The sequence below is a fragment of the Acipenser ruthenus genome, chromosome 1 (genome assembly GCF_902713425.1).
Source record: "Acipenser ruthenus chromosome 1, fAciRut3.2 maternal haplotype, whole genome shotgun sequence".
NCBI classification, from domain to species: Eukaryota; Metazoa; Chordata; class Actinopteri; order Acipenseriformes; family Acipenseridae; genus Acipenser; species Acipenser ruthenus.
The window spans coordinates 40,850,271-40,870,599 of record NC_081189.1 but is presented as its reverse complement, the minus strand read 5'-3'; positions in this window follow the sequence as shown (position 1 = coordinate 40,870,599).

The window sequence follows — 20,329 nt, the reverse complement described above, 5'->3', positions numbered from 1 at the left end:
TGGGGTACTCACACCTTGCAATACTACCTGCTAGGGCATTTATTCAATCTCGTCACAGACCATGCTCCACTCAAGTGGTTAAGCACAATGAAGGACAGCAACGCCTGGATAACTCTGTGGTATCTGGCGTTCCAGCCCTTCATGTACCATATGACACACCGTGCAGGGAAAGATCACCATAATGCAGATTACTTTTCCAGACAAGCCTGGATGGAAGCGTCTGTGACAAGCTGCTTCCGGGGCATTGATATCAAAAGCAGTGTGGAATCGCGTAGCCAACCCGCATGACACCGAGTCCTGACCCAGGTAGGTTCCGACCCAGGTACAGCACGCCAGTGTGAAAGGGGCTTAGGACTGCACACGCTGTTACAATACTGTACTGGACAGTACTTTATTATCAACAGGGTAAAAAAGATTATGAGATTATTACAACATGCTGGTGTTTAATTATTTATGTCTAGACTTTGCCTATGTTAACTGCATTTCACTTATTGATTTTTCTGGTGTCTTCTCGAGCTACTTAAATTATAAAACATTTGACAATGGGGAATTGTCAAATGTTTTATAATTTATCTATCTACAAGAAGGTGGGATAATGTGAGCCTTTAAGTTTCTTTGCTTCCATTTCCTTACTGTAGCATTTCGGATGTCCGCACTCACAAAAACTCAAAGATTATTTCAGAATTTCTTCATGTCTTTATTTTGTATTGTTTATTTATTGACTAAGTAAAAACGAACATGTTTCAACCTCAAGCGGATGTCCTCAGCGTTTAACATTTTGCACAATCCCAGTGATATTTACACCCAAACAATACAATTATTCAATTCAGTACCGTAATACAAAACAACTGCATTTCATTAGTGATAATTTACAAACAGGTAGTTCTAATTAATACATTTCCCATCTAAATCAATCATTAACAGGTTTTAAAACATTCCTCGATTTACCTCAAATGGACTACAAAATGTTAATTTATTGCATTGTTGTTGCTATAATTGGGCACCAAAAAGAACACTAAATAGTAAAACAGTCTATTAAAACATTAAATACAAAAATAACATTTTAAAAAGTGATGACATGCAAAACAAGAACATTTCCATTGCACAACTTAAGTAATATTTGAAAAGAAAACAGAGAATACATGAGTATATAAACTTACTGTATATTTGAAAACAACAACAAAAACCCCTCTGCATCCCCATGTGTTGGGGTGTCTATTCTTTTTAGTTGGTCATACTTTTATAAATTGTTACATGTAATATTTAAATGTTTGGTTTTGTGCAATTCAGTGCCACTGTAGTAAGAGTTTGAGTAGCCTAAAAAGACCATAAACTACCAAGCCACATTTTTGCTCAATATATTGTAAGAAAAAGATCATTATTAAGGCATCTGCTAAATAAACAAATAATAAATGAGTATTACAGTACAACCAGCTGCTAGGAGTGATTATTTTTCATACACCAGCTGCAATTATTATTGTCACAATATGTAATCTTCATTTGTGATGTTATCATTCTGACTCAGAAGAGTGCTATGTTGTGAGCCTGTGAACAGATACAAAAGCAATCGGCAGTGGTGTCAGATTCTCTCTGCAGTCCTGCAAGTCACCTGGGGGGGGTAACTAAATCTCACACACTGTTCTTACCATACACTGTGATGGACTGCAGAAACAGCTGAGGTCTACTGGAGAAAAGGGGGTGAGGTCTTTATTAAAGGAGAAGCTCATTCTTTAACTGTTTTACTCTTTTAAAGTAAGATTAAGTGCTAAACCTATGTATTTATTCTTAAAAAAAACGATTGCCCATAATAAAGAAATCCATCAAATTATACATAAGCAACTACACACAGTGTAAAATAATGGCCACAAATCCAATATAATTTCATCGGGTTTACTGCTTGCTGTTGAATTTTCTAGCTATGTTAACAAAGGAACCTGAACGTAAAATAACCATGTGTACCTGCTTTTTGTCTTTAATCAACATAAATGATCATGACTTGTGTTTATACAAACAGGGTTTTTGCCTTCAGGTTAAGTCTGACCTAACCACCAAGACCTTGCTTTTGTCAGGAGTGGTGTGACCAAGATCACATAAAACATTACCATGATAGAAATTCCATTTCTTTACTTAGGTGTTTTTCTTAACTGTTACTGCACTGGTACCAAACTGGTAAAGGAACACAATGCAACTTCCCTGCATTCTGTGAGTGTGACAGTAACACCGGCTGCATTATATTTAGAAGGACTGGGTTCCATGCTGGCTCCAGGTAGAATGAACAGGGTGGAGTATAAGACTTGGTGGAGTACAAGACTAAAAATTCCAGCAATTGCTGATATCTACCAGACACTTTACAGCAAACAGATTACTGTTGGAAAGTAGACATTTAGTGGACTTGTTTTTCTTGGACCAGCTTCAACAGCATGGCCAATTGAAAACCAGCAAACCACCAGGTTTGACTTGAATTCTCCAGAGCTGATCATTGCTGGAATTTCCCTGTGGGAAGACTTGACCATTTAACAGCCTCATATTACATGCACTTTATTGTGCTGTAACCATTGTTACTGATATCCATACCCTTTCTATGTTTGCTATCCTTGCTTTCCCCCTGTTATTAATTCCTTATTGTTTTGGGAATCTGATCTGTCAATGCTGCTGGTATTGAAGTGCACCATGTCCCCATTCCTTACTGCCAGCTTTGACTTCTAAATGGTTTAGTGTAGAGGGAATAATGATCAAGGGTTTAATATTAGAGTGAAAGAACATCTGAAAGTAATTTTAGTACATGGTTACTGGTAATAAAAAGTTAATAAACAGGCCATTTTGTAAATTAAAATACATTGCTGGATATTATATCCATTAAATAACATCTCTCTGTAGGTGAAATACCCTACCTCTCATTCAAGAAAGAAAAAAAAGCATTAAATACTCACTATTTTAAATAAAATAATGGCTTCACATGCCCATTGTATATTTCTTGCACACATAAATAGTATTTAAGTTTGTAAAGACCCATCATAGTACATTGATTCATTGCATCATTTAAAACAGCCGTGAGCTCAAAATGTTGGAAACTATGGGTGACTCAAGACAACGAACATTTATAGCTTATCTGGCAGAACACCAGTTCAGTACGAAGAACACCTGGGTTCAATATGTTATTATAATTTAGTATTTACCACAGATATAAAAACACAATTTCATGCTGAAAAGAGATTCAGGCTTTCCAAAGTAGTAATTATAGGCTTCCATGTAGTTAGGCAGCCATGCGTAATGATAATAGATTTATACAAGGCAGCATTGCAACAGACAGCCTTTATAATAAGGGTCAAGTGTACTAACAGCACAAGCTTGTGCCAACAAAAAGCACAAACCAGCACGTTCCAACACCTACTCTTGCACAGGTCTGTCCTTGAGAAAATACTTCTTGGCATGAAATACAGCAACTCCCGTGAAGGAATCATCATGAATCACAATGTAATGTCATCGATCATGGTCAAGCCAAGCCTGTCTAAAATATCATTTAAACCAAAAACAATGATATCCTTCTAAATGAAGATCAAGAAAATAGTTTGACTCCTACTGGACTACAGTAGCCTACAGTACATACTGTAATGTTACCAGGGCACACACTGACTATGACCGCAACGTTCGAGCACTAACTGCTGGGCAGAGATTGGCCTTATTTATTGGTCTGCCCACCAGGATTAGCCTGCCTACTCTCAAAACCCTGTGAAGTTCACAATGCAGTCCCTCAATGAGAACTAGCTAGCACTGTAAACACTATAGGAGGAGCCTCCTGACACACTGCAAAACTATTAGAAGCTAGCTGAAATTCAATATACTTCTTAAGCGACAGCGAACATAATAAAACTGTTTATTAGAAAATGGAGATTTCTTTCAACCATTTTTGGTCAATATGAGGTCTCTAATCGCTGGTGAAGGACCATGAACGTTATCCTTCAAACTATGTTTATTCTCTGTGATAAATATATAAATATTCATTTTTGTAATTTACCTTTTTTCTGCTTGATGAAAGACAATCTCCATTCTATTACACACCCTCTTTATGTTTGTCAGCAGATATTAAATCAATTAATTCATTAAATGTGCTGATTTAAAAAAGCTAACCTTCCATCACCTTTACAATTAAGTACCAATCTGCACCACATTGTTGTACACACATTGCACTTCTATATTTTACTGTATAGCTCCAGATTTAAAACCCTTTAAATGCACTCACAGCAATATAATTTACAGCTAGTCATTAACATCTGCTAAAAGGCAGATCCATTACAGATTATTGTTGGAATACAAGAGGAATCCTTATTCTTTTCAACAGGACTATTTTTTTGTGACACATTTCTTTCAAAATAAATCTATAACCTTCAGGTGAAATTGATAATACACAGTGTTCTATATATAGAAATCCAATTGAGTAGCATTTTTAATAAATGCATTTCTTGTGAAAGTTTACTGGAAGACAACGTAAATGTTGTTGAAACCTAAAACACACAGCTGCTCTACAAAGAAAGGACTTGCTGGCTGGATGATCAATCAGGCATGGATTGCGCTCTCATTTTTATATATAATTTGTGACATGGTCTCTTCTATCGAAACCTTCTCCATTACAACAAACTTGTGTGAAATCCTAGAAACTGCCGAATTCGACATCTTGATAGCTTCATAATTGCAAATCGTTTCCTTATATTGCTTCATTATAGAACAAGCTTGCATGTTGCTTTTAGTGTTCTTGTGCATTGAGAATCAATTGGCTTTATTTCATTGAGAGCTTTCATTCCATTAAAATATTCAGTCGCTGGGCTCCCGAGTGGCGCATCTGGTAAAGGCACTCCATGTGGAGTGCAGGATGCGCCCTATAGCCTGGACGTCGCCGATTCATGTTCAGGCTATTCCATTGCCGACCGTGGACGGGAGTTCCCAGGGGGCGGAGCACAATTGGCCGAGCGTCGCCTGGGGGGAGGAGGGTTTAGGTCGGCCAGGGTATCCTCGGGTCACCACGCACCAGTGACCCCTGTAGTCTATCTCGGCGCCTGCAGGCTGGCCTGTAGGCTGCATGGAGCTGCGTTGTCCTCCATCTCTGTAGCTCTGAGGTGGCTACATGGTGAGTCTGCAGTGTGAAAAGAAGAGGTCGGCTGACAGCACACGCTTCAGAGGACAGAGTGTGTTCGTCTTCACCGTTCCCAAGTCAGCGTAGGGGTGGTAGTGGTGAGCTGACCTTAAATAATAATTGGATATTCTAAATTGAGTGAAAATAATAAAATATAATTGGTAACTACTAAATTAAAAAAATATATATATATTCAGTCCTTATGAAATTGCATGATGTAGTTTGCTACCAAGTAGTCATCAGGATATTCTACCAATGAAACATGCTTTCTATCAATTTTTGATGAATCTTAGGAGCAACTGTATGCAAGGAGCTGCACACATGATGCATAAGTAAATTCCAACCAGCATTCCACAATTTTCATGTATATATTTAAAAGGGGTTATAACTAATTGACTGATTTCATAAATCATGTCTCTTGTGCATGTCCCTTTACTATGCAGATTTCAAATCTGCATTTTTCAAAGAAACACATGTTATAGCAAACATGTACTTTCATTTTTTTCTAAATACATCTGGCACCATATTTGTTTGAAGAAAGCCTGCCTGTTGCACTTGCACTACTTTGGTCACATCGCCACAGCAATTTCAAAGCATATCACTGACTCAAAGCAACAAAATACTAATTATGGTATGAATATTTTTGAGAGACTACAATCACTTTTACATTTTTTGGCTATTACTTACTGATGTCCAGAGTCATAAAGCAAAAAACAATAATTTGTATTGCATGAAGGGTATTCAGAATGCTAAATTCGCTCTGCATCATACCAAGGACACTTTGTAAAGCCATATCCTCAAGCCATTTCAATAAACTTTTTTGATAGTTATTTATCTCCTTCAATAACCTTAACACCTCATCTGAAAATATTCTGATGACCTGTCTTGCTGACATTAGGCAGTGGATGTCAAAAAAAACTTTTTAATGTTAAACCCAGATAGAACAGATGATGCCTTTGGTATCACAGAATCAACTAAATAATATAAATCTGTTTAATTTCACATTTGGTAGTTTCTCCTCTGAGTTGAAGGCTGAAATGAGGAATGTGGGTGTCATTTTTTATGCACTTTCTATCTTTCATTCGAAACACAAATTAAGAATGCTACTAAAGTGTCTTTTTAAATTTTGAAATATTGCCAAACTAAGACATTCTCTTTCTCTGCCAGATGCTGAGAGACTGCTGCATGCTTTTATAATATCTAGGATCAATTATTGCAATGCTCTTTTTCTCTGGTATTTCAAGTCATGCTATATCTTGATTTCAGCTTGTGCAAAAATGCTACTGCAAGAGTTTTAACAAGAACAAAGAAACATCAACACATGACCCCTGTGTTAGCAGGAGGACATTGGCTTCCTGTACAGTTCAGGATTGAACAGGATTTTAATGTCCTGCTTCTAACTTAGAAAGCTTTAAACAGCCTTGCTCCCCTATATCTAAAAGATTTGCTGAGCCCGTATGTCCCTAATCAATATTTTAGATCACATGATGAAGGTTTTCTCAGTTTACCATGGATACAGAGAAAGAAAGCAGGTGGCAACACGTTCAGCTTTAGGGCCCCTTTGTGGAATGATGAGCTACAATTTGTAAAGGAGGCACCATATCCTGCTGCTTTTAAAGTAAGATTAAAAACGCAAGGGACAATGTATCATCCTATGTTTAATATTTATTTTTTATAAATGATGTACCCTTTGTCAATGCTTTTTAAAGTAATAGAGTAAGCAGCGGTGTCCCCACGTGTTGCTACACTGTGTAAATAACAAAACTGTATTAGTGCAATCGGCACCCAAATTTCGTATTCGATTATCGTATAGGTATTTATCAACGATAATCGATGCATTGATATTTTATTTGCATGCGTCCACATCAGATGTCCCTTTAACATTGTAATAATAATAAAAAAAAACGACATTTTAACAGAAGTAATTTCTATCTGAACTATGGTAGTTCATTACTGACAAGAGCTTTGAAACAGACTTTAAAGTTCTAAGTGTAAAAAGTTGTCAACACTGAAAAGAAGAATTACAGGTATGTTATTTAAACAGTTGTAGCAACACGCGGGGGACGTGTAACGCTATATTTTTCGGAACCCTGCTACTTGCTCTTTAAAAACATATTATAATTTTATTGTATGTAATTTCATGAAGTATTTTATCACCTTATCTCTTACTATTTCTCAAAATGGTTTTGCATACTATTTTTCTTTGTTTTTATCTGTAAAGCGCTTTGAGGTGATTCATCACAAAAGGCGCTATAAAATAATGAATTATTGATTGATTGATTGAACAATTCAATATGCATTTAGTGAATAAATACTTCACAAATATTACAAGTGAAAAAGATTGCAAAAAAATGTCCCAGAGAGCTCTGTTATTCTCATTTGGTTTAATACAGACATTGGTGAAGAAATAAAGCAGTGTGTTAGTAAGCAAGTTGTTAACAAACTGCCCCCAAACCCTGTAATTTCCATTTCTGCATCACATATAATATGATGCTTAGCCACCCCTATATATATAATATATATTTTTTTTAATCCAGCTTCAAAAGCCAGCATTTTTCATATGCAGTACTTTATATGTTGCCGAACAAGGGGGAAAAAGTGTTTTGTACAAGAAACAGAATCTAGTTACATAAAAAAAAAAAAAAAAAAATTGTTGTACCTGAGACAATAATTTAATAAATCGTACCCGTTCTGCACTCGCTGCTGAAATGTGTAGTTAAAGAGACACATTTTACAGCAAACATTTATGACATTATTTAAAAAAAAAAAAAACATTATATCTTGTACTATACTATAGAAATATTATACTATATATTTATGAAACAGCACATTTCCTGCGTCGTGATTAGCAGCTGATATTCCAGTCCCATACGTATAAAAGAATACAACCAATAGTGTTTAATTTCATTCAGGAAAACCAAAGTTCAGTATCCATAATGAACCCTATTAGAAGCACAGTAACACACTGGAAGCGTGGGTTGCATTCATACAAACCACTTCTCTGGTGGCTGACGGTGTGTTATTGCTTACGTATAAGCTGCTTCCCATAATGACTGACATGCTTTGCAGTCGTCATTGTTTTGACCCTGAAAAGTAGTGACCTAGGAAGTGAAACAAAGACAGACTACCTGAAAGTAAGACAAGAAAACTGATAACTTTCTTTGACTTCTGTGTACCAGACATCTTTCTTTTTTTTAAAAATCAAAATACATCTTTGTTATAACACATGTTTTTTTTCAAAACTGTGTGTGAGATCTATAAAGCAAATGGCAGTGCACAGCAGGTAAGGTATATGGAATTATTTAATTAGCTATAACCCTTTAAAAAAGGCATGTCTTTGAATAGAAATTGTATGCTTGCTTTACTGAATATACCATGTTCCTCAGACCCAGTTCTATTTTCAGTATGTCCTTACTATCTGTATAGAAGCACATATACAGTACAGAAGCTTATAGTGTAGCACAAACATGTCTAATCGGGTGTGCTTATCATTTTACCAACACTTTTGACGCTTTCCAACAAGGAGTCAAGTGTCCCTATTTAAAGTTACAAACCTTCTCGCTACATCAGTTTCATGAATTCTTCCTTCTCCAAAACTTCTCTCCTGCTGAAAAAACAAAACATCACTGTCTTTACTGTACCGCTTCACTTTACTCCTTGCGATTTAAGCCTGCATCAAGTCACGCATGAAGAAAAAAATGAATCAATTGATCAATTAATGGCGTGATAGGTCTGTTTTGACATTCTGCATTAAGCAGTACCTAATGGCCTGATTCTAAATGCTTTTTAAAACATATCTGGGAAATCAATAATGCAGTAACTGCTTTTTAAACAGGAGAATGAACACAGCTATGCAGGAGGAAATGGACCGCCATAACCCAGGTAGAGTGCACAGAGGCACAGTGTGTCTGACATTTATTTTATGTCCTCGTTTCACAGACTTATTTCTCGACAGCCCCTTTCCTTTTGATCTGGCTAAATCAATAGTTCAAGTGATTGACGTAAGAATCTGCTTCCCCTAGAACACTGCATCTGTCTGTAGGTACTGAAACTACTGTATTTTATCTGCAGCGCTTGTTGAAAGCAAAGGACTCCATTCTAAACAGACACAGCACAGTGAATACTGTATATATAGCATATTGAATTATTTTTGCGTATACCAGTGAACTGGTATGGCAGATTGCTCATTAAACTAGTTTGCAGTACCACGGGGTATAAAAAGCAGTAAAATGGGCAAAAATGTCTGCCCCCCAGTCGTTCTGGAATCATTGAAAATGCATCACATTTTGTTGTACCACTAGACTTGTGAGGTAACTTAATTCTTAAAATATTTTAAGAGGATGATTTCATTTAATGATTATCTATTCAAGGATACCAAAATATTTGGTAAGGAAGAAACCATATTGATGGTGACCATTGAACAGAGAAAGTCATAAAGTGTTTTTAGATTGTTTTATTATCTCCTTTGTATTTAAGTTTAACAGAAAATATAACAGAAAAATAAAAATCTAAAACATATAGGAATATTAATTAATAATAATGCTAGCAATGGGATGATGATCCTTAATATTGCTCCATTCAATAAGATTACAACAATCAGATTGGGTAAAAGCTTTGCAAACAGTTGTCACATTGAGCAATTCCTTCAACTCTTAATTAAACTTAATTTAACTCACAGGGTATTGCAAACCTGTTTTGGTTGTTACAATTATTGAATACAGACTTAAGGTTTCACAACTATCATAGAGCCCTTAATTACATATGTGAAAAGATCTTCATTTCCTGAAACAGGCATTGACAACAGGCCATAGAGTCAGCATACTGTATATTAAGCAAGACCAATTGCATAATTTTGGATTTTTAGTATATCAAGGAAGTCAAGGAAGCTTTCCACAATACTAAAAAGGTCATAAGCTGTTCATAATGGCAGGGTATCAAACAAATAGTCCAACAGCAATAGTGCCCTCTCCGAAGAGGACACTGTTTTGATACCAATGTGCAGTACTTTAGATATGGGATGGTTCCTATTTTGTTAAGTGTGGATTGTCATACATTTAAAAAACAATAGCTAGAATAAACTATAATACAGTATACAGCTATGGCCAAAGGTTTTACGTCACCTAGAGTTTTAGGATTGAGATATCATTTTATATATATATATATATATATATATACATACAGTATATGAACATAATTTGGATCTTTTATTTAACATCTGTAATCAAAGGAACTACAAAATTATATTGCAAAAGTATACCGTAAGCCATAACAGTAGTACAATATTTCATGTTAGATTTTGAAATGTCACATTTTTCAATTTTTGTCAGTTTTTCGTGAAGTATATGGAAAATTACAAAGCGGTATGTAATTCAATATGTTAACATAACATTATTCTGCAGGTTTCATTTGACTTTATGAAGCAAAATTAGTTAATTCTACAGAGTAATGCAAAACATTTGACCATAGCTGTAAGCATTAAAATAACAATGTCAAGTTACAATAGCATCTACGCAAGCCAGCTTGTAAATGTAAATGGCAATCAAAGTGAACCTTGTTAGTTATTCAAGCACTCTGGTTTTTGTATGAGGTTTTAAACACTTAATGAGAATCACACTCTTCCATTCAGTAATTCTGTGGTCAGCTAGATCACTTTAATGTGACAGGTGAGGTTGTGGTACAAGAAGACTGATGATTTATTTTAATGGAAAACATTCAGGATCATCCAGACCACAAATATTCCAGATACACCAGCCCTTCACTATTAAAGATCCAATACTTCAATCATTTGATGCTTAAAAATATATATCCTGGAAAATAAAGGTTAAAATAAAGTAGGCTGAAGTTTACGCTTTGGGCCCTATTTAATTATGGAGTGTTACAGGGGAGATCTGTGCTGGCTGTCAGGCGCATGCGTGAGCTGCAGGGGGGGTCCACTTGTCAATCATGGTGTTGACTCAGAGGCCAGGTGCTCTGTGATTGGTTGGGGAGTGGAGCTGTGCGGGATTGAGAGCCAATTACAAAGTCAGTGTTCTGTGTCCTTGTGTTTTGTGTGTTGAAGTGTATTGACAGGAGTGTGCCTGGAGCATGGCTGAATTCTGAAGCCGTGCGGCAGAGCTTTGTACGCTGGGGCAGAGCAAGCTGGGAGGGCATAAGAGATCTGTGTCCTGCCCGAGCAGGCAACAGGTAGAAAATTATTATTAGATAGAGGGAATTGTAACATCCCACAGTGAGCTAGATAGGGAAACAGAACAGTGACTCTTAGTCTGGGTTTTCAGTGTTAGGGCCAGCAACGACCAGCGGTTTATTTCCACACCTTTATTTTGTAGTTTTATTAACAGTGTTTATTTTCTCTTTTGTTTTTGCCTTTTGTTTTGGATATTGTTTTCCAGCACCTGTGCGTGGTAAAAAGAATGGGGTTCATTTATACCATTGTTGGTAAACACACTGGGGCTGTATTTCCAAAATTACCATTGTCAGTATTACAGCCACGGCACAAAGGACGGCCTTTTGTGCCCACAATAAATCATTGCGCCGAAGCGGCGTTTCAGAGAAAGACTCCTGTGTTTATGTGAATCACCCACACAGAGAAAAAGATTTTTGATTTGATATGGCTGGGAAAATAAATATTTGAATTGGACAAGTATGCAATTCAAATGCAAATCAGAATTCACATCATCTGGAAATAACTCCCTTTGGTGTGTGGTTAACCTTTTGCAATTTTGTTTTCCATCTTCAGAATTCACCACTACATGGCAATGTCTAGAAATTAAAATAATGTCAGGATGCACCATTTCTCCACTGGCTTTTACCATGGCAATGGAAGTAATTATTAGGGCATCATAATGGGTAGTGGCAGGAGAACACTTGGCTTCTGGAATGCAAATGCCACCAATTAGAGCATACATGGATGACATGACAATCATGACTACAACAGTAGCCTGCACTAATCGGTTATTGGGCAAACTAATCAATAAAATTGAATGGGCATGAATGCAATTCAAGCCCACTAAGTCAAGGAGTATCTCTATAATTAAAGGCAAAGTAGTGGATAAGAGGTTCTACATTAACGGTGAGGCAATACCAGCAGTGTCTGAGGAGCCTGTGAAAAGTCTTGGGAGATGTTATGACGGGGATCTAAAGGACACAGTTTGTGTGGGAGAAGTGAGACAACAAGCAGTGCAAGGGTTGAAGAGCATAGACAGCAGAGCTTTACCGGGCAAACTTAAACTCTGGTGCTTTCAGTTTGGTCTACTGCCAAGACTTATGTGACCACTCACTGTGTATGAGGTTTCCTTGACAACAGTAGAGAAGCTGGAAATGTTAATCAGTTCATACGTCAGGAAATGGTTAGGAGTTCCAAGCTGCCTCATCAGAGTGGGACTGTATGGTAAAGGGATACTGCAGCTGCCAGTCTCAGCTCTAACCAAGGAGTTTAAGTGCGCCAAGGTTCAATTGGAAATTACATTGGTAGAGTCACACGACGAATGTGTGTGGGAGGCAGCACCTATGTTGACAACTGGAAGAAAGAGGGTGGCAACAGAAGCTGTGGAAGATGCAAAGGCTGCCCTTTGTATCAGTGATATCATGGGGCAAGTACAGCATGGAAGAGGAGGCCTTGGTCTCAGTTCAGCTCCTCCTCAACTGGCTGCTGAAGCGGAACAGTGAGGATGGAGAGTCCAGGTTTATCCAGTGGAGGTGGGTTGTCGTTTCTAAGAGAAATTCAGTGGTCAAGAGTTGTGATGCATAGTGAAGAACTTATCTGAAGCAGCAGAGAGGAGCAGCAACTGTCTGGTTGAGATGAAAAGATTCCGGTTGGGGACCTCAAGCATCACAGAAAGAATGCAACGTCGATGTAAAAGAAGGTAAGTAAGCTAGGCTTAGCTGAGTGCAGTGATGTTGGGACGTTAGAATCACTGTCGAGCCTTCTTAAGGTGTCGTGGGCTAGTCGACGAAACACCAAGGATGAAAGGTGCCCACTTGAAGACCCCAGAGAAGTACCCTACTCAGCTCAGTCCAGACGGTTGTCATGCTGATGCGCTGGGGAGACCGCACTGTGGTTGATCCCTGGAGCCAGCATTGCAGCCGTTGCGTGTGCTGATGCGCCAGGGAGGCAAAATAGGCTGATCCCTGGAGCCAGCATTACACTTCAGCCATCAACACCAGGCAGAAGGATATCTACATCATCAGATGGAAGGAAACGCAAATGGATCACATTAGTTTACAGTAAAAGTCTTAGTTGGTGCTTATCTTGGCAAGAGCTGTCCAATATCAGCATGGTTTTAACACCTACTCTTATGTAATGGAAATCATTTTTTTTATAATAAAAATTACAACAGTTGTTACATTTTAGGAAATACATCAAATATTGCAGAAACTCATTTACATAATAAAGGCCCAGTTCAGCTAACTGTTGACTGGGAAGTATTGGTATAAATATAAATGTATAATAACTGTGGGGAAGAGTATTTGTCTTATTTCATTAACAGCTCATTGTTGATGTCTTTGTTAAATCCAAATTAATATTGTTCCACATTCTCTCTATGTTTTGAAAAAGGTTAATTGAATTGTGAGTATGCACAGTATATACTTATATATTAAGTGAATTAAATGCACTATAACAGTTCTGGATTACTACCAAAACTTTTCACTAATTTTTCTTACACAAAGCCATGCTTTGATTTTACTAGACTTCAAAATCATTGATTCTTCAATTAGATTTATATTTGGAACAGCAGACTAGTGGTGATTTATTACACCATTGCCAATATAGCAGCTGCTCGAAAATATGGATTGTCAAATGAATTGACAATAGCGGACAATGCAATATTCATAAATTATAATGTTGTTTCCAGTTGTTGCACAGTATCAGGCTGCTGATGTGCCTATAGAATCTGAGTATCAGAATCTAGGTCATAGTGGCATGCTTATGAATCCTGCCACGTGATTCGTTAATATATGCCATGGCATGTCTGTCCATCCACTTTAAAAGGATTAAACTGAAAAAACAAAATAAGCTATCTTTGGACTGTACATTTTCTGTACTACTACATAAATAAATATAGGAACTCAATGCTTTAAACATGTGTTATAAGTAGGTGATCAAATAACAACATTTAAATATGACAAGATTTGCTTATTTGATAAATTACACTTTGTAACTTAATAAAGCACATTGAACAAATTGGCAGCAGTCGAAATGTGAATGGCTACACATGGATTGAATTAGGCTCCTTACACAGAGAACCACAATGGTTTACAAGTCCATGCAGGACCATTTAAAGTTAAGGAGTCATGCCTTTCTTGTTTAAACACACAAACAGTACCACTACTTAAATAAATAGTTCTAAAACTTCTTAAACATGACTGTTTAAAAAATGTCACATGACTGTAACATCATGTAACATCTGTTATACCCCAATTTATATGAGCTGGAATGAGCTGTAAAAATAAAGAAAACATAGAACTCAAAGTGTGGCCTACTGTATCGTTTCATTGATTCCAGTAAAACACAACCAAACTTCCTAAACAGACAATAAATACTGTAGGTCAGAGGTAAATATAATCTCTCTCTCTCTCTATATATATATCCATAAAGTTACCAAGGAATTGAAACAAATCTTTCATTATGGCTTGAGGAAGTTATTTTAGGAAGTACTGGACCCTAGCCAGTATTTACCCTTAAAAAGTTTTACCATGGTGTTTTTGCAAGGTACTTTTGCAGTTTTCCCATGATTTTTCCATGGTTATACTATGCATTTACCATAGTTTACCCTGGTTTGCCATGTTTTTATATGCTTTACCATACTTTGCTGGTCTTTACCATGCATTCACTGTGCTTTATTACAGTTTGCTAGGCTTATAGATTTTTATAATGGCACTTACTGACCTACTGTGCCCTGGGTACTTTATTTATTCTTTTTTAAAATATATATTTTTTATTAATAAAATTTGATAATAATGAAACTTTCATAGAGCGATGTCAAAACAGACAACAACAGCTTTTACGTAGAAACAGACTTTACATTCTTTAAATAATTGACAAGTGATTTTTTAAAAGATCATCTGATAACTTCCTTGTGACTTACATCTGTCAATTAGTTATTAAAGCCTAATGTTAAAAATGGATAACAGTGTCCACTCTCCAGACCCTTCTGTCTGCCTTCAGGTCAGTTCCCAGGAAAGCTATTACTATGCTTATTAGCATAACTGCATGAACCATTACAGTGCATTTCTTCAAGGTCTGAGCTGATGAATGACTAGCAAATGGACTCATGCTCCCTCCCCTCTCCACTTTATGCAACTGAATAATGAATTCTATTGATATTCTATCAATATTTCTTAAGACATCTTAATAATTCAAAAATCCATAAAAGACCTCTTAGCACTCCTGTTTTTCGGAAACCCCAAGGTTCTTTAAAATAAGTCCTTCATTAAAAGAGCAGAATAATAGATTGACACTTGCTCTCCTGTTGGTTAAAGATCATCCCAATTCGTGCAATAGTATAAAACAAGGCAGGGTTAATTGAAAACACAATTTCAATCACTGGCATTGTTTGACACATTTTCAAAACACATGAATGAAACCAGAATGGAGTAATCTGAACATTGTTTTTGGACGACCCCCAAACAAGGCATCATGAGAATCATTGGTTGAAACTGTATCTCATTGGAGCAGGATCACACATGCCACAAATTAAAAAACAACCCTGAGCTGGTATTCTGAATGTGTCTTCTTTTGATTACAAACCTGAAACTTTCATACTGTACTTTGTATGAATACAAAATCCCATTAATACTCATTAATACCCTCCAGTGTAAAAACAAATGTGGTATTTCTTACATCCACTAGGAGCAGAGTGTTGGAAGGGAACAGGTTAATGATTGTACCATAAACATTGGAGAGCTGCATTGGTGCCACATGGGTGCTTTCAAATTTTACATGGGTGTGATGGCTGAAACAGAAAATGATACAAAGTGAATCTCAAAAGCAACAGGAATATTCAGGGTTAGAAACTCATGCTCGCTGGAGGCGAATTAAATCTGACAAGGACTAGTTGATGTCTGTGTCTCAGTTGTCCTCTGGACGAGTACTTAAAACAAATGTACACATATACTGTCACGTTCACAGACTTGCATTAAAACAATGCAGGAAAGTCAATTTTCTAACGGGGTGTAGCAGTGGTGAATAAGCATTCATAATGCTTACAAAACAGTCACTTGGAACTGAAACCTCCCTTCGTCTCCCCTGCAATGCCAACCTCACTTAATGACGTTTTACGTTTGTGTTCTCCCTCTGCGCGGGATGCAAAGTTTAAATTTACCGAAACATGCTGCATCTTTGAAGTAAGTTTAAAGGCATTTTAAAGGCAGGTTATTACATTGTTTAAAAAGTAAAACATTCACTGGCGGCTCTGACAAATCGGAAGGTGATCCTTCACATATTGAAATCCATTTATACTAAGTCTCCCAGCTTTCCTGAAAAGATCTGCATTTCCCTTGTTTTTTTTTTGTATTTGTTATGCTCTCATTAGTATCCAACCTAGTAGATTCAGCGTCCATCAGTTCTGGCAGATTCTACTGTACTTGCTGAAGCAAATTTCTCCCACTGCTAATTTAAAAAACATAGCCACCTAGCTAACAATTTCATCCCGAGGGCTACAGTGAAACGTACTGTCTTTAAAGTGGGACTTTAGTGAAGACCGCATGTGTACGTGCACTACATTAATTATTGCAGGTAGTAATTCATAGTTATTTAATCACTCACAGGCTGTAACCCCCAACTCCACAAACCAGTCACTATTTTTGTAAATAGCGACACATGTAATGAACAATAAAATAAACATTTAATTTCTGTCATCGGTGTCAATTTCAGGCAGAGCTAAGCGGTCAGCCAGGTGACATGGCTGAGAGAATTGTTTTCCTGTGTCATCCCGTCTGGTGCTTTGGACTAGTACCACAATATTGTTAGTTTCTAACCCTGGGAATATTAGTTAAGATAACTATAGACAGATATTTTATAAATATACCAAGTTGCTCTTAAAACTCTGCAACATGAGAAGATATTGGAGGCAATGTCATTATTTTGCAGCTGCCTCTTATTTGAATGTCTAGAAATTATATGTCTAGGAATTATCTTTGGGTTGTGAATGTGTTAGGTGGAGCAATATCATATTTCATGGACACCGATGGTAGTGTATGAGTATAAGTCATATATAGATTATCATTTTGTTGGTAATATTCTTTACACAATTGAGAACTACATGGATTTGTTAGGTTTGTTTTTCTGATTAAGTTTAACTGAGTTGTAAATCCTTGGTCCTCGGGGGCTGTTCGAAGACAGGATTTGGTCATTTACTAGTCTAGGCCCTAAAGAGAGATTTAATGGAATTAAAATATATATTTTCACATGATTTAGATTTTTGAAAGCTGGAGAATCTTCACTAAGGGGGCTCCCGAGTGGCACTGCAGTAAAAGTGCTCCACATGGAGTGCAGGATGTGCTCTATAGTCTGGACGTCGCGAGTTCGAGTCCAGGCTATCCCATAGCCGACCGCGGACGGGAGCTCCCAGGGGGCTGCGCACAATTTCGCAAGCGTCACCCGAGGGGAGGGAGGGTTAGGTCGGCCAGGGTGTCCTCGGCTCACCGCGCACCAGCAACCCCTGTAGTCTGGCCGGGCGCCTGCAGGCTTGCCTGTAAGCTGCCCGAGAGCTGCGTTGTCCTCCGACGCTGTAGCTCTTGGGTGGCTGCATGGTGATTCCGCAGTGTGAAAAAAAACGGTCGGCTGTCAGCACACGCTTCACTGTGGGGTAAATGAAATATAACAATAATGATAAATTATATTACCTCAGCAGCATCCCATAGCTTTGACCGTCACAATCACAATTTTAACAGCAACAATAAACAAGGTCCATCATCGTTGAACCTGCTGAACTGACACCTGAATAACTACCTTCATAACTACTAGCTGCCCTTGAATAGAAACCAGGTCGTGCTGCAAGCACAGTTGTGCATGGGATGGCAATACGGGATCAATAAAGAGTGCATCAGAAAATGTTTTTTCCAGCTCAGTGCTGAAACCTGTAGGAGCGGTACATGGAATGAAAGGGGAGGGGAGGGGTACAGCCTTAAAAGCTCCTATTTAAGGTGATCAGAATGTACTTGACCAGCTCTATGGTTAATTTTGAGGGATGTCGGGATGAACAACCCATCGGTTTCTTAAAGTGCCGAGCAAAACTTTTGCCAAAGGTACAGCAGCATTTATTGAGTTTAAGTGGTGCCTGACACATTGATGTTTCTTTTCAAACTGAAAGATTTGTGTATAACCATTTACCGTTTAAAAAAATACTGCAATAAAGAAACACATATAATAGTTCACAGCAGCATAAACTGTAAGAGCATTCAGAACCCTTATAAAAGTTTACCATCGTATTTTTAAATGGAATTTTTGAAGTTTTCTCATGTTTTTCCCATGGTTATATTAAGCATTTACCGTAGTTTACCCTGGTTACCCATTTTTATTAATATGCTTTACCATACTTCGCTGGTCTTTACAATGCTTAACTATGCTTTACCTTGCTTTCACTACACTCCATTACACTTTGCTATGCTTTTACTTTGGGAAACATTTATAAGGGAAGTTATCTGCAAAACAACATTTTTTTAAGGCAGATTTCCTCTCACATCAAAAATACCACATTACCCTCCATACTGCACTCATCAAACATTGACTCATTGACAACAGGATCCTACTGCAAGTCTAACATTACAAGTACAGACCTTAGAGAGTGACAATTTGAAAAACTACAGTCTTGTTTCAGACCTGGGCAACAGCACGTCTGCTTTGTAATAGTCTTGTTTTAGCCTTAGATTTCTGTACTTGTTAATTTCTTGACAGCCTTCAACCCTGTGGATCATTGGAGCTTCATGGAGTGCCTATAGGCCCGTGCTGGACTGTCTGATACTGTATTCCGAGTACGCTTAGTTCACCTAGTGATACCAGTTTGTATCTTTGTTACCTTATTCTGAAGCGTGTGGTGTTCACCAGGGCTCCATTCTGGGACCCATTTTCTTCAGTCTGCATATTCTGCCACTAGGCTCCTTATTTAACAGGATGCACCATGTGGCACAGATATATTTTTAATTTGCTATGACAACTGTGATATCAGTGGTTGAAAACACAAAGACCAATAGAAGAGGTAGATATTGTTTTTATTCACAAAACAAGTTTTCTCGTTTGATCTGCCATCCAGTTTGTTAAAAACCAAAGCTGTTTTTTTTTATTTTTTGGAAGCCAAATACCGATGAAACTGATTTGATTAAATATAATCCAAAAACATCCAGATGGAGGTACTTAAGTATAATCCTAGCAAATGGATATTATTGGAAATTACACATTCTTTGAATGCAATAGCTCCAAGTTTCAAATGCATGCTATGACATCACAAAACATGGATATCCATTGACATTATTAACAAGCCACTTTGAGTAAATTCAAAGACAGCAGATGGTATATAGTGTTCTCCTCTGTTTAGTATGGTAACTGAGTATGGGGAGCTTTTCACATAAAGGACTATAGAACTATGAAAGTGGTGTATTGCTCATGGATTGCTCAAGAAAATTAAAATTGTCCATGTAGTGTTGTGGCTACGGCAAGCCTTATGGACTGTTCTGCTTTTTAAAAAAAATGTTTTGCTTTTTTTAATTTAGAGTGACCAATTATTATTATTATTATTATTATTATTATTATTATTATTATTATTATTATTATTATTATCATCCCCCAATTTGAAATGTCCAAGTCCCCACACAGCATATGAGCATCCTCAGATCTCACAGGCCTAAAGCCAGAATCGCTTTTATGCCGAGCAATCCAGAGGGCTACCGATCCCAGAAGACAGAGATCAGCCCTCCTTCTTATACACTCTGAATATGCTCAGTGTCTGGCCAGTAGGATTCGCCATTGCGCGATGAGGAGAATAAGCCTCAGCCAGTTTCCCATCCCCACCTCTGGGTGCGTCAGAGCCAATGTGACGCCCCCTTTGGAGTCCCCAGCAAAGTTCAGCCTCTTTGCACAGCCTGGATGCAAACCCGCGTCATCCAAGCTTTAACTGGATGAGCCACTCAGGGACCACCCTGTTCTGCTTTTTAAAAGCTCGATGTATGAGCCGGCCCAGCTTTTCTTGCATTGTTCCTACTGTTAAA